The sequence below is a fragment of the Neolamprologus multifasciatus genome, chromosome 23 (assembly GCF_963576455.1).
Source record: "Neolamprologus multifasciatus chromosome 23, fNeoMul1.2, whole genome shotgun sequence".
Taxonomy (NCBI): domain Eukaryota; kingdom Metazoa; phylum Chordata; class Actinopteri; order Cichliformes; family Cichlidae; genus Neolamprologus; species Neolamprologus multifasciatus.
In genome coordinates, this window is record NC_140460.1 from 12,061,951 (window position 1) to 12,077,380 (window position 15,430).

General features: G+C 42.3%; 1 protein-coding gene across 2 annotated transcripts in view; it reads left to right on the forward strand.

The window, feature by feature from the left end:
* The first annotated feature begins 239 nt into the window (after positions 1-239).
* The window catches only part of lingo3a (leucine rich repeat and Ig domain containing 3a), a 30,257-nt gene continuing 15,066 nt past the window's right edge, over positions 240-15,430 (forward strand). The window contains exon 1 of one of the 2 annotated variants that reach the window (XM_085150959.1): positions 240-13,567. The gene's annotated coding sequence lies outside the window, so the exon portion shown is untranslated. The remainder of the gene's footprint in view (positions 13,568-15,430) is intronic. The other variant, XM_085150958.1, reaches the window with a different exon arrangement.

Sequence of the window (15,430 nt, forward strand, 5' to 3'; positions counted from 1 at the left end):
TACATCATAAGAAGTTTAGGGTATTGCCGAGGAAAGCGAGACTATAGTTTAAATACATGAAAATAAAATAAATAAATAAAAATCTTAACCAAACACAAACTGAATAAATCAAATAGTAAAATATTGTAGTAGAAACGAATAATTTTGAAATGTGCTGAAATGTATTCATACATTTCAATTCAGCTGAGGTGGGCTGAATTTCTAAGCAGGTGACTCTTTTCCGTTTTTATACACGGAACGTGAATGCAGCGCAAAACTGCCCGAGTATGAGAGCGAGAGAGAGAGAGCAGATGAGCCCCAATGATCAGAAGCCGGGTCTTCTTTCAAACACACACACTCATACACACACTTCGCTCTACATCCCTCACACACAAATGCCAGCACACTCACACAAACGCGATCCAGTAACCACAGCTCCATCAGTCCAACCCGCTCGCCGCTGCTAGTGGCTGCCTTCGCCGACGCGCAGAGCTGTGGCAGGAGCTCCTGCTGGCTCTGTAGCACAAAGCAGAGGTGAAGGGGAATCGGGGGACTCCATTTGGGAGGCGAGAGATAATTCCGCGGCATTGCTGGGAGGAGCAGAGAACGGTGAGGGAAGGTGAGTGAATGCACTTCGGTCCAGCTGCTGCTGCTGCTGCTGCTGCGGGAAGAGGAGGAGGAAGAAGAAGCCCAGCATCTGGAGAAGCTGGAGGACCAACACTGTAACATCATCCTGCACAGACTCGGAGGAGACGGCCAGCGGAGACCAGGGTACCTCCAGGCTCAGATGTGGAGGGAGAGCCGGTCAACTTGTACTCCTGGGTGAGTCAAGTGCCCATCTTTTCTTGCAATCAAACAAGCACTTTTCCACACTCCTCTGTGATCCATTAATGTGCCACGAAACGAGACCGTGCGCATGGCGTTTATCATTTGTGTCCCTCTTCTTTGCTGCATGTGTCTTTCACTCGTTCTTCCACTTTGCTATATTCAACTCTCACCTTAACAGACAACCTGATGAGCCCAAGGCTGCACCTGTAATCATCCACACATCCCATCCCCTCAGACACTTCTCACTCTGTTATGGTGCATTCCCGGCTGATTGATTTGCTCTCTAACTCAGTTGGACATCAGGTCTCATTATCTCGTGCTTTTCTATTGTCAACCTCGGGATGGTGTGCTAGTGCAACCATGCAAGCAGAGCCACTGTGTGTGTGTGTGTGTCATTGGTTACCATTTGTCAATTAGGTTTTGATGATCTAAACGAGGGAAGGGGGGAGGCAGTCTTTGATCGATCCCTGCAGTTGTCTCGGTGTGAGAGGCTCGGTGCCTGTCCTCCGCCTGGCATGTCTTAAACCCTCTGTCGGTGTTTGCTCAGCCCTCTCCCAGCTCTGTTTTTACTGCGCCTCTGCTCTGTTCTTAGTGCAGTCTCTGGAAGACGGATGATTATTTTAGGAAAATTCTGAATATAGTTTTGCTTTAATCTCTTTCTTCCTCTGGTCCAGCAGTGCTTGCATACATACTGTAACTGGCTGCTTTGTTGCTGAAATTGCACATTTGATGTGTTTCTGTTTTTACGATAGTACACGAGGGAATTGTAATTCCTGTGAGTTTGATCATCTGAGTATTTTGGGGGTCACTTGTTGACAAAGGAGGATAATGAGATGCAACAAAGGTCCCTGAAAGTACTCGAGTCCAAGTCTGTTGGACTACCCTGTTTTTATACCGTGACACTCACATCTCTCAGCCAAAGGGCCAGTCTCAGACTGACTGACATTGATTCAGTCAGTCTGAGACTGGCCCTTTCAACGATTTTTAACTGTAGTGTCCCTGCATGCTTGCCCCAGTTAATCGGTCACCGTTAAACCAATAAGAGGCGGGTAGAGAGCCGCAGAGTCGGTAATTTCACCAACATTCAAATGAAAATCCTTTCAAACACCATGTTTCCTCTTTTCATGCGCTGTGACTGAAGAATTATGTTTGGCGTCCTGCAGTGGGGTGCCTTAGCTTTTGTTCAGTCACTGGCTCCTTTCGACCTGTTGAAGTGTCCTTGGACACTGGGTTCATACAGTAAGGGTCACATTGCAAATGCTTAATCTGCTGAAGGTACTGTAGGTGCAGTTCCTTTAACATCTTACATTCTTATTAATCCCAGGATTATTTATGCTGTGCATTTCGTGCCTCCATGTGTCATCTTATAGATCTCTGCTGAGAGCAGTTACTTTAAAGAAAATCAAGAAAAAACAGCAACTGAAGTGAAGGCAATTATGAAACAGCTCTTAATGGTACCCGAGGTGCCACTTAGCCTCCTTATTTGACAGATTTATGTGTCAGTAATGAAATGTCTGCAAAGTTCCTCAGAGTGCATTATTAAAGCAGGCCTGTTAGCCTTGTCCTTTACTACGCCTACACTTACCTTCTCATTTTGAACCTTTCTGTTGCACATAAAGCTGTCATCCAAGCTCAACAGTCACATTGGCTCAGCTTAACAGTGCCTCATTGTTTTCAACTCCACAGTATTTATGAGGGCAATAAAACAGAGATGCATCCACTGTCAGCAAGATGAGGGCATCGCTGCTCTTACAGGGAGGAGAGGGCTGAGGGAGGAAAAGGGAGGAGGAGGCATGCGATGCGGGACTGAAAGGAGAGAGTGCTCCTGCGAGTGGCTGTCCGATACCTGCAGGCAGGCTGGCGTGTCATCTGTCTGCGTTAAGATGTCCAGCTGGAATGATCGTCGGCCTGCGTCCGCTGGCCGGCCTCCCACAGACTACTGTAATGCCATTACAGACATTCAGACGGGGCTGTAACCTTAATGCAGAGCTTAGAGAGCGCGTGGGCGTTACAAGTCTTTTTAAAAATGTGATTTCTTCATTTCGCATTCGTTGTGACATTAGTGCCCGGTTGACCTCGTTACCTTAGAGCAGTAGTCCTATTTTGCCAGATGGACCACAACAGCCCTGTCAGATCAGTCCAATCGCATCCTCGAACTGAGTGCAGTTGGGATAAAATCTCACCAAAAAGATGGATTTTTTTCAGCTTCTAGTTGGAGGGAATTTTATCAATTTATCTGTTACTATTAGCTAATTCTGTACTCTGTCAAATGGCTAATCCTTTATTTAACATGTTAAACCAAATATTCCAGCTGCCTATTGCCACTTTTAGCTATTTAACTAATATTTATGGTAGGGATCTAATGATGTAGCTCGGAGATTAGACCTGCTAGTGCTCACAGAGTACTGGCCAGAATTTAGTGAAACTTACACGCAATGATCAAGGTCAAGGTCATTCTGCTTGTCACAAAAATCACTCCTCCTCTTAGAGTAATGCTCAGCTTGTAGTTTCCCGTGTGTGACTGTTTGCAATCCTCCTTGACTTTTTAGTAGATTTAAATTTTCATTAGTTTATAAAATACCGCCAACCAATGACTGCGAAGCCTAGTACTTTCTTTCTGTACCTCACACATTATAATGACTTGTGAATTGTGATGATCATGAGTCGGACGAGCTACTACATCAGTGACGTTCTGGTTTAATCATTTATTCATTACTTATAGAGGGTAAGATTTCCTTTATTCATCCCTGTAGGGAAGCTAGTTCTCCTCTTGTAACCCATCCTTATATTAGTAGTAGTTGCCAGCCACCGTGCCTTGTTCGAGAGCTCATGACAGGAGAAAAAGTCCTGTATGTTTTTTTGATGCTGGGGGAAACTGGAGCTCCTGGAGCTATGCATTTTACTATTTCACTGTTTATATATTACATTCAGCTAACTATTTTAAGATTGCTCGAGCAGCTTGACAGTCTTTACGTAACCGTGGTTGCTGCAGAAACACCTGTGTCCCCTGGATGGCAATTACTGATCTCAATATATCACCTTATGAATGTGAACTGATCTTCAAATGGCATCTAGAATAATTTAGTGAAATTAGACTCTTGCATGTGTGTGAGTGTGTGTGTGTGTACCTTTTCCCAGGGCTTAATCAAGGCCAAATGTGAGCGTTTTTATTCAAAATTATGCTCCCTGACCTGCGGAAAATAGGCTGAAGCTTTAGATGAATTAGTACGGCAGTGAAGTCATGAAGTGCCACACGCTGCAGTTTGTCATTGCAGGGCTGCTTATTTATGTGACTCTAATGGAGCCGCTAGTAACTACAGAGGCTTTCGTTAGATTTTTTTAAAAGCCATAGAATCAAAGCCAAAGAAATAAATCAACCCAGAACAATACAGATGCAATTTCTGTCACGGCCCACTCAGAAAATATATCTACCTTCAGTTTAAAACTACATTAGCTAATGTATTTTCTTTTTATTGCACAGCCTATTTATAATACCTCAACTTCTTGTATTATCTGTGTATTTTTGAAATTTTGCTCGTTTAAGCTGATGATGATTTTTCTAGAGTGACTTTGGAGGACACAGGCGAGATCCAGAGAGGAAGCGATGGCATGAGAGAGGTGGTTTTTGCACTCTGGTTGCTGCATATTTTATGTTTTCCGCGGCCTCTGGATGAAAGAATGTGCAATGAGATGGTCTTAGTAGTTACGTAAATAATAAGAGGAATCAAATGAGTCTCATGAGTGTCTGCGTTTACACAGTTAAGAGGAGTTCAGAGATCACACTTTGTCTCATGCTTCTTGCATGAAGTGAGTTTGTTTGCCCAGCGCTCCTTAGGCTGAGAACGTTTGTGGCGATGAATGCTTCACACCAGGCCAGCTGGATCTAAAAATGAAATCATCTATAAAACAACACAGAAAAGAGAGATCAACTATTTAAACCTCTAATGTGTCTGAGCTGATACTTGAACGTGTGTGTCAGAGAGCAGAGAGTCTCCATCACTGAGCTGTGCTAGGGCTTGAAGAGGAGGGTTTCTGGGGAGCTTATATACTTGTCAGACTCGCCGCCTCATTTCATTTTATGTATTTCTGCTGCTGCTGGCAGCTTAAAGTGGTGCGACGGACGGCTATAAAACAAAATTTCACAATATGGATCGACAATCATGGCTGAGATTGCTGGAGAAAATGGAGTTCAGGGCTCCTGCTCGGTGTCTCATCAGAGAAGTTATCCTTAATAGCGTAAGAAATGATTTAAACAGGACTCTGAGGACTACATATGGCAGTTCCTCAAAAATAATCTCCTTAAATCAAGAATAATCCATCTGTCCAGTCAAAAATAATACATGATATATCATTAGCAAGTCTTGAATAGTGACACAGATAAATGTTTATTCAAGTTTTAAATTGTATGCCAACTTCGTTCTGCTATTAAAAACGTAAAACATGGGCTCACTGCTGTGCCATCTTTGGGCAGTCTGGTATGAAAACTGTCCTTTTACATCTGAGATATAGATTCTGCATTTGACATCACTTGTTATGAATTATCAGATGAAATGCATGCAAAAGGAAACAACTAACCAGAGTAAATGTAAATGTATACTGTAATATTGGTTACCTGTCCTTTCTAACTGCTCAACCACCACCATAACACTGGTCATAGCATTGTAGTTACATTTAACGTGCAATGCTGTGAGAAAGTATTTACCTCATTACAGCGCTGAACCTTCACAGGAGTGACCAGCCTACCAAAATTCTCCCAGGAGGTCACAGAAGAACCAGAACAACATCTAAAGACCTGCAGGCCTCGTCTGGCTTTGTTAAGGTCAGAGGTCATGACTCAACCATAAAAAAGAGACTTTGAAAAATGGCCTCCATGGGAGAGTCCAAGGAGAACACCACATCTGCCAACAAACATCTGGATGACCTCAGAGACTCCTGGGAAAATCTTCAGACTGATGAGACAGAAGCTGAACTTTCTGGAAGGTTTGAGTCCCGTTACATCTGCATCGGACTAACAGCGTTTCATAAAGAGAACATCCCAGCAGCAGTCAGACACGGTGGCGGTATTGTGATGGTCTGGGCTGCTTGGTTGCTTCAGGACGACTCGCTGTAACTGAGGGAACCATGAATTCTGCTCCATACCAGAAAACCCTGAAGGAGGATTTCCGCTCATTACTTCATGTCCTGAAGCTCAAGGGCACTCAACAGTGACAAGTCCACCTCTGATTGGCTCAAACAACAAATGAATGTTTTGGTGAATCCAAGTCAAAGTCTGAACTTAAATCAGACTGTGCTGCTTCTGCGTGACCTTAAAGACATTCATGTTGGAAAACCCTCCAGTGTGTCTGAAGGTATCACAAACATTGCAGTTCTTGCCGCCAAGGGTGGAATAGCCAGTTATCAGGTTCAGGAGGTAATTACTTTGTACACAGTGCAATAGTAGGCTTGGATAGATTATTCCATAATAAATACATCTTTTTGAATTTTCATTATGTATTTACCTGTATTATCGTTATGTAATATTAAAATTTGATGATAACCGGAAGAATGCCAGTGTGACAAGTAGGCAAAAAAGTAAGAAATCAAGAAGGGGGCAAATACTTTTTTTTTTAAATTCAGTAGCATGGAAACACTCATCTCTGAAGGGCACCCGGTTGTTTTCATCTCACTGCAGAATCCTAAAGCATTATTTGTCTCCTTTGTTCAGGACGTGTTGAGAAATGTTTTGATTCTTCAAATGAAAAAGTACCCAGACTGTAAGAGATGTTAACTCTCTGAGTACAGCTTGTTTTAAAAGCTGCCTTTTATCTATTTTACCCGTAACTCTCACATCATAAATTCATATTTAGCCCAAAGTAGAGTTCATGTTTTCAAAAGGATTTCAGAGTGTTTTTCTAAACACATCAATGGAAAATAACTTGCAGATAAAAATGTAAATGTACCTTTTCTACTTTGTATAAAGCGACTGATAGATTCCAGAAATATTATTACTTCATGCTTCGAGGGGCATCAGTCTTTCCAGCTCTGTCATTAAACAGCATTTGCAGCAGCTGAGCCAGGCGGTCGCGGCTTACTGTATCTGGGACCACTGCGTCAAGCCAGCTGTGTCCTATGGGCTGACTCAAGTTACACATATCTTTCATACCACAGACCCCGCACATGAGATCGCTTCATAATCAGCTCTCTTAAATTATGTAACTACGAGCAAGATTAGATTAACGCATGAGTGTTTGCAGTCGCGACGTTTTCCCATTTTTCTTGCCCTCACATGCATTAAAACACATCACGATTAAACTGCAATACCTAATTAAACTTCCGCAGCTTTATCTTCAAGCACACCTGCACACCCTCATCCAGTCAACATCATCCACTAATTAATATTTAAGTGCTTAATCAAATATACCTTTTTTTCTCCCTTTATAGTGTTCCCTCAGTCCAGATACGGTTGATGACTTTAGCTTAATGAGACCTTCATGTGTAGTGGTCAGAGTAGAGTATCAAGGAAGGGATTAATTAATCAGTCTTCAAATAGGTCCTGATGTTCACAATAGTTAAGAGTGTGTTCGATCCAGCTGATCTCTGAAAACACTCAGTTAAGTGTTTGTGCGGTGATGCTTATCTTTATATATTTAAATAGTGGCAATGCACATTAATTAACACGAGTGCTTTGGTACATCATGAAAGATTTGGCCACAAATGCTTATTTTCATCTACAGTCCCTGGCAAGTTGAGGGCACATAAACATCCATGCATCCGTGTTCAGTTCAGTTGTATCTATATAGCACCAAATCACAACAACAGTCATCTCGAGGCGCTTTATATTGTAAGGTAAAGACCCAGCAATAATAATGTTAATGTTAATAATAACGTTCATACATCCATCCATCCATCCATTTGCTTCCGCTTATCCTTCCCAGGGTCGCGGGGGGCACTGGAGCCTATCCCAGCTGTCATAGGGCGAAAGGCGGGGTACACCCGGACAGGTTGCCAGTCTGTTGCATAACGTTCATACATGTTTATTCAATTCAGGGCTGCTAAATTAGATGTATTAATATATCCCAACCGGCGGCAAGGGAGCTATGAAGAAAGTAGCAAAGAGCTAAATTGAGAAATATAAAAACAAATAATATACAAAAGCTGAGAGGATCAGGAATGGTAAAACTGTAACTATACGACAGTTAACAATACATTGAATGAAGGACATAAGCACAATTACTAAAGCAAAGACAAATTATCATCGAGTCACATGGATGTTGGTATTTTAAGACAGAGTGTACTTTCTGTAAGCAGTATTTACAATTCTCTGTAGAAAATGATAAATGGTTCTTTTCTTCTCGAGCACTCAAAGCTCTTTATACAACATGGTTCATTCACAGAAGCACTTTCTTTCTACGTCCAAGTGATATCTGTCTAACAGTCACACTCCGATAAGCAACTCTGGGTTCAGCATCTTCCCCAAGGATACTTTGGCATGTGGACTGGAGCGTCCAGGGATCGAACCACCAACCTCCTAATTAGTAGATGACCTGCACTACCGCCTCTCCCGAGCCACAGCCACCTACTTAAATACTTGTGTTTAATTTTGCTTAAACACTTGGATATCTGCACGTTTGGCAGCGTTTTCCCAGTTTAATGTATTATATTTTGTTGAAATTGTAAAATGATGATGCTCATTCTTACGTAACGAGCCCTTTTGCAGATTTTGATGGGGTCCGACGTTGTTGTTTCCAGGTGGTGAGCCCATAGTGCATATCGTAGCGTAAAATTGTTCCAGATGTGTATAAAGTTTGCCAAGCTAAACTGGATTCAGTTGACATCTTGTGTTTTTCACAGGAGCTATGAATCTGTTATTATGCCTAAGTGATTGCATCACTGCAATAGATGGCTTTCTCTCTGCTACTTCAACATCTTGGCCCGGATCAGCTAATTTTGCATTTATATCAAGATCAGTCGTGCAGAATATGAATACTCCGGCGCATCGCTTCCATGTCTACTTTTGTCCGTGGAGCTCTCTTAGGTACTGTCTGTTTCTCTTACTCATCCTCATTAAATAATTGTTCTTTGAACCTACTAAAGCTATTTTAAATATCCGACTGAACCGTCTGTATAAATGAAGACTAAACACTCACGCCTCTTTGCATCTTCAGCTCACTCCACGACCTCCAACTCTCCTCTCTGTCTGCTCTGCGGATCACGCTGACAGAACTAAAGCTGACTTTTATCTCCTTTTCAGCTGTTGAACATAAATCAGATAATCAGTTGATCAAATCATTTTCCTGAAGTGGAGATCAGTGGAACACGGAGATGAGATTGAACTGCGCAGTCAGGCTGCTCTTTCCTTTTATCCTCGCTTCACTTGCCTTATGTGTGGCGTCTTTTGTAGTGTATTTTTGCTAGCTTGCGTGCACTTTAGTTGCTCCCAATAGAAACAAGAAATGGGAGCATTTGAACTGTAATTTAAACCTTGTTTATGCATGATTTCAAATCAGTGAACTTCACTTTCGGAATTGAATAACTGTTCATTCACGTGCTCATTGGATGATCCCATTTCCCGAGCTGATGAATCCTTCCTTCCAATGTGGAAACATTTTATTGTCCAGTTTTCGTTTAAATAGTGACTCGGAAATATGTGTAATGTTTCATTTCAGGTTGTATTTTTCAATTTTAACACCTGCCGAGGACCACATACGTTTTTCTATTATGGCTTTATATGTAAAACCTTAGAACTGAGAGAGGGTGTGCTTTCTTTTTACTTGATTACTTCTGGTCTGGGAACAATGAGTCTCCAGCAGTTTGCAGGTTTTGTGACAGCAAATTGGACACAGCAAAGCTAGCGGCCTCCCCCTGTTTTCAGTTAATGTAACCTGATGCTGCCTTCAGCTCAAACAAAATTAAATATAATTCTCGAAAGAACCTAAAAGAAGCTTTCAAGCATTTTTTTTAAATTGAAATTTGGATCATAATTAGGAAGTGTCAAATAAAGGAATGGATTCGTGGATACAGCTCTAACTACTGGCTAACTTCTGCTCCCTAAATTTATTCAAGAGACTCCTCATTTTTCAGATTTTGATCACCAGAGGTAAAAGAAAATTATTCCTCTTTAATAAATCAAAGGAGGTGACACTGAAGTCAAGTAAGACATATCAGACGTTACTGTGTTCATTAGAGCGTTTGAGCTTGTAGCTCGAAGGTGTTACGGCCGTGTGTCAGTGTAATACATAATTATGGAGATGTTAGTTTGAGCTGGCTTCCTTTTTCAAATAGTTTAAGAAGGTATAGAAATACCTCCACTTTATGAAAATGCTGAAGCTTTTTATAATGCTGAGAATTAAAGGTTAATTGATTTTTATTTACGCATGCCTTGTTAATATTAGTCCACTTAAAACAGCAGCTATAGCAGAGTCCGTAAAAGATGACCCTACTTGCCGTGCACTGAGAAGCAAGTGTGTTATTTTCATGCAGTGGCAGAGAGAGGGACAGTATATTTATAGGGGGAAGCTTTATTCCAGGCTGTCATCTGAAAGGAAGAAAATCTCTCCCTGTTTTCTTCCTGCCTGATTTGAACTAATAAATGTGCAGCTGTAAATGTCCGTGTGTAACCGTGACAGATGGGTGTGATGAGATTGGGCTTAACAGACTGTGGTTCCTCTCATCTTCCCCCCCTTCCTTTGTGGGAGTGTACGGGTTCGGTTTGCCTGTCAGACGTGTTTGATCAGAAGTAGTCTGCTGAGATTCTTTGCTTTGAACTAAATCACAGCTGTGGCAAGTTTCTTTTCTGTTGTTTAGGTCAATACCTTATGGAGGCTATACTCTACTCACAGAATAGCTGGAACACGGTGGGTACATTTTATATGTGGAGGTGGATTTCATGCTGCTTCTTAGAATTATGGGGTTATGTTTGTCGGTATAGATCACAATCTGCAGATCTGTGTAGCTATAAATATCCGTCCATGCGACTGTGCTGCTGCCTATGTACACAAGCGCATCGTTGCTCATGCTGTGTCACATTTTCGAGCTCTGACAGGTGTACTCTCTGATGTGTGCTGTTTGCCACACTTTCGGGCGAAAAGGACAAGCCGGTTCTGGACATCAGGGGAATGTTATGAATTTATTATGCGAGCCAGACGAGTGCTGTTGCTTTACCCATCTTCACGAGCCTGTCACTCGTCTGTTTTGAATTATTCATCTTTTTTTAAAATTTTATTTTCTTGGAAAACATTGATCACAGAATCAGGGATCAGTTTGCCTGCCTGACAACACACTGTCACAACCTCTTTCACCTATTTCAAAGGCAGCCCTGCCTGCTTCCTTTTGCCTCTGTCAGTCTATTGTATGCATGCATACTGTAGCTTTCCTTCAAAGAACTCCTCTGCATCTCACTTTTGTCCCACAATCATATCCTTCACAACCAATCCCTCATCAGAACCACTTTCAGTTTATCTCTCGACTGTCTCAGTGTGAGGAAGGCAGCATCTGCATCCCAGAGTAAACAGTTTCAAAAGAGCCTGTGAATAATTTGTATGTCTGACTATAGCTGTGGTTCAGTCTGTTTGCACGGGTGAGGTTTTTATCTTTTTTTCTTCTTCTTCTCCTTCTTTTTTTGGTGTGGCACAGTGTGTGCCTCTTACTCCATTCAGCATGCTGTTTCATCCCGGTACATCCGATGCAGAGTTCCTGCGTGATGCCAGAACAGATCTATGTTTAATGTGCAGGCAGGACCCAATTACTGGGTGCCCAAAGCTATGCCTAGAGACTTTAAAGAGGTCCCTTTGCATGGCAGATAAAAGGCCGCGATGCCGTAATCTGCCTTGGACTTGGTGAGATGGCGAGGCATGGTGATCTCCTTTAAGGACACTCATTGCTCATCCTTCGCGCTTGTACCGTGGACAGTTGTTTGTTTGCTTTGGGGGTAAACCAATCCCCCCCGCCCCACAGCCCCCAGCCCTTTCTCTCACTAAGCCTTCATCACAGGTGCTGACAACCTGTGTCATTGTCGACGCCATAGAAAGCCTCATCTGAGAGCCTGTACATGTTTTTTGCATTTTTTTTGCAGAACTTATGTGTACCTTACAATTTCATTGTCAGTATGTAAGTGTTCAATTGGGTGCTCAGAGCGGTTCTATGGACAACGGCAGCAGCAGCACAGTCGGTGACAGATTCTCTTTTGAGTTCAGATTTACAACAGAGAGATAAGAGAGTGTGGCTGTCAACCACACGTACACACACGCACACAGACACACACACACACGGTTGCAGTCCACGTTCCTCTGAAGTGCCTCACTTTTGACAAATCCATTTCTAAGGCTCTCTTTCTTCTGTGGCTCTGTCAGGATGTATAATCCCTCATTACCTTCCCTAAACCATTTCACATCTCTGCTTTCTGTTTTTATCTGTCACCCTGTAAAAAAAAAAAAAAAGAAAACTAAAAAGAAGAAGCTCTTTTATTTCTATTTATAATTTCTTCTTGCGCCCTCCTCTGCTTTCCTGTGCTCAATAACTGCTTTTCTTTCCTCTTGTTTCTCCTCGTTTTCTTGACTGCTTTGTTTCGTTTCCCTCATTGGTCAGCGCCTTCTTCTCTTTCCCGCCACTTGACTTCTTGAGTCCTTTTATCAGGCAGCTTGCTGCCACATTAGTTAATCTCTCAGAAGACGTGGCACAGATACTGAACATTCTGCTTCTTCTGCTTCAGCTCAAAGCTATAAACAAGAGTTTCTTTCCAGACTAAACATCCCCTCCTTGTGCGCACAAATCAAATAAAGGGATGAGCGAATAAATTTGGGATTTAACTTATGAATGATTATCTCCACAAGTTTTGTGCAGGGATTTGTGTGTTAGTGAAGCTTGAGGATTAATCAACAGCTGCTGTGAGACTCTGCGCCATGCAGATTCAGTGCCAGTGTCGATGCTCAAGATCCTCATAATTGCTTCCGAATTCTTACTGCAATTAGCGCTCTCGGATAATTACACCAAAATCCCAGACCACGCTATTCTCAAATTATTAGGATCGGCGCAGCAGGAAGGAAGACATACCACTCGCTCACAGCTCCAAACGGCACACAGTCGTTTTATTCGCTGCTGTTTTCATTCATGCGAAGACTGTAAATTGTGGGCAAAATAACGAGATTTAGTTAAAGTAGTTTTTGTTTATCAGAATCAAAAACACACTTTAACCGAGGCTGCTTTTGACTGTCAGCCATCCCCACTTTGGCGCTCGCCATCACCATCTTAGCCGAAGTGAGATTAAAGCTGAGTGGAGGAGAGATGGGAAGGGGACCAGGCGGCGTGGCAGTTCCCATCGGCACGGGATTAGAGCGTGGGACTGCGAAGTAGGCCATACAAACAGGCTCAGCTGAAATATGGACAACAGGCCATAACATAGACAGAGCTGGATGGCCCAGTACATTTCATCAGCATGTCATTACACTGTAATCCCGTTCAGGCCAGCGGCTATTCCTGCTGCATGTGTGTCAGACAGGGATAATTACTGGTCAGGAACACTTGTGGATATTTCTGCGTCATTTTCACCTTAATGTAGACTCACGCTGATGTCAGAGGTGCCCTATTTTATCAGGAAATGCGTTCTGGAGCAAAATCGCTTTGCTCGTGTCAAATATCTGAAAGAGTAGTGATCAATTCTAGCGTTTGTTTGCATTTAAGGGAACAAAGCACTGACGGATAACAGCTGTGGAGATGTCACCGGTCTTGATGTATTTTTCTTTTTTAAAACAAGGCTAGCTGTCAACGCTCTGTTTCTGCAGCACAGGTTTGTGTTGTATTCATTACTGAACGTAAGACGAGAGTGAGAGCTAGGTCTGCTCACTGCTGTGGAGTGAGCTGCGTAGAAATTCTTTACAGAAAAAGATATTAGTATAGAGGAGTGAACTCGTGGTTACTTCTGATAATCTCTCACATTCAATGGTCGACTCTGAGGAACGAGACGAGAAAGATATTCAGCTGTATTTTTGTATTTAAATAGGCATATTTAGATGATCTTCCTCAATGTAGTGTGAAACGATAGCAACACTGAAAATATCCAAATTGGCAGAAACAGGAACTGAAATTGTCAATCCTTAATTTGAAGCAGATGTTAGTTATGAGCTGTTGATTTGGATGCTGATGACCTTTTATGACCTACCCTGCTGGAGCAGCAGCCTAATGAGACTCGTTACATGGAACAGCAACATCTTACAAAATATCAGTGACAATGATGAGCCGGCGCAGTTTAGAAACAGGGAGGTCAGGAATGCCAGACACATAGAAAAAACCTCCTGGTTGCAAATTGTTGTTCACCTATGGTTTTAATGCCGTATTTCACATAAGCCATGTCAGCCTTATGACTAATCCGTAAAAATGCAACTAGGATATCTACAAAGAGCTGACAAAGTACACGGTGCAGTGAGCTTTACTCTGGAGGTAACCTAATATATCACATCTTTAAGTTATATTTACTCTGGGTCTGTCTTTGCATTTTCCAATATCTTGTTACACTCCTGCTTCGGTAGTCCCAAATAAAATGTAAATATATAATAAAATAACATCATAGGACGCAAGCTCAATGCCACTCTCATGTCTATATGCTAAATAAGACAGTAATGGCAGCAGTCTGTTAGCCTGACTCTGCACAAACATGAGAAAAACACATTATGTGGCTATAACCAATGTAGTAGTAGGGATGGGTGTTATAGCCATAAAATTATTTATCATTATTATTTATATTTATCCATCCATCCATCCATCCATTCGCTTCCGCTTATCCTTTTCAGGGTTGCGGGGGGCGCTGGAGCCTATCCCAGCTGTCATAGAGCGAGAGGCAGGGTACACCCTGGACAGATCGCCAGTCTGTCGCAGGGCTAACACACAGGGACAGACAACCATTCACACTCACATTCATTCGCACATTCACACCTAGTGACAATTTGGATTATCCAATTAACCTATCCCCACAAGTTGCATGTCTTTGGACGGTGGGAGGAAGCCGGAGTACCCGGAGGGAACCCACACAAACACGGGATTTATATTTATTTAAATATATTTACATTTTATAGGAAATTTGCGATCGTGACACTTAAGATGTTATTGTCACTGATGACACACTACCTAATTTGAAGTGTGAATTTGGTGCCAGCAATAGGGACAGCTCAGTAGAGAGTGGAGTAGAGTGGTTGCCCCCATGATCGGAAGGTCAGGGGTTTGAACCCACTGAATGGCTACCCTGAGGTACCCCTGAACACTGCTCCTGGTCGCTGGTGGCTGCCCACTGCTTCACTGAGTGAATGGGTTAAATGCAGAGTAATTTTCCCATGGGCATCAATAAAGTGTACATTACTACTATTATTATTTTTACAACATAAGTCAGATGTAAAAGTATCCTTGGTGCTTACATTTTTACTGTAGCAATAACTAAATTAACCACCTTGTTACTCTTTGGGGCCTGCACATTACTGTCTTAACATTCACTTTTACTACCATGTTACTGCATCTGTAATTTGCATCTACCGTTTGCTCTTCCTGTCATATGGAGTGCAACCAGTGAGCGCTCAAGCAGTGCTTGACTGAGTCATTAGTTTAGTTTTGGGTTGCACATCACCAGCTGGCCTCCCTTCGTGGCCCTGTTGTACTCCACAGT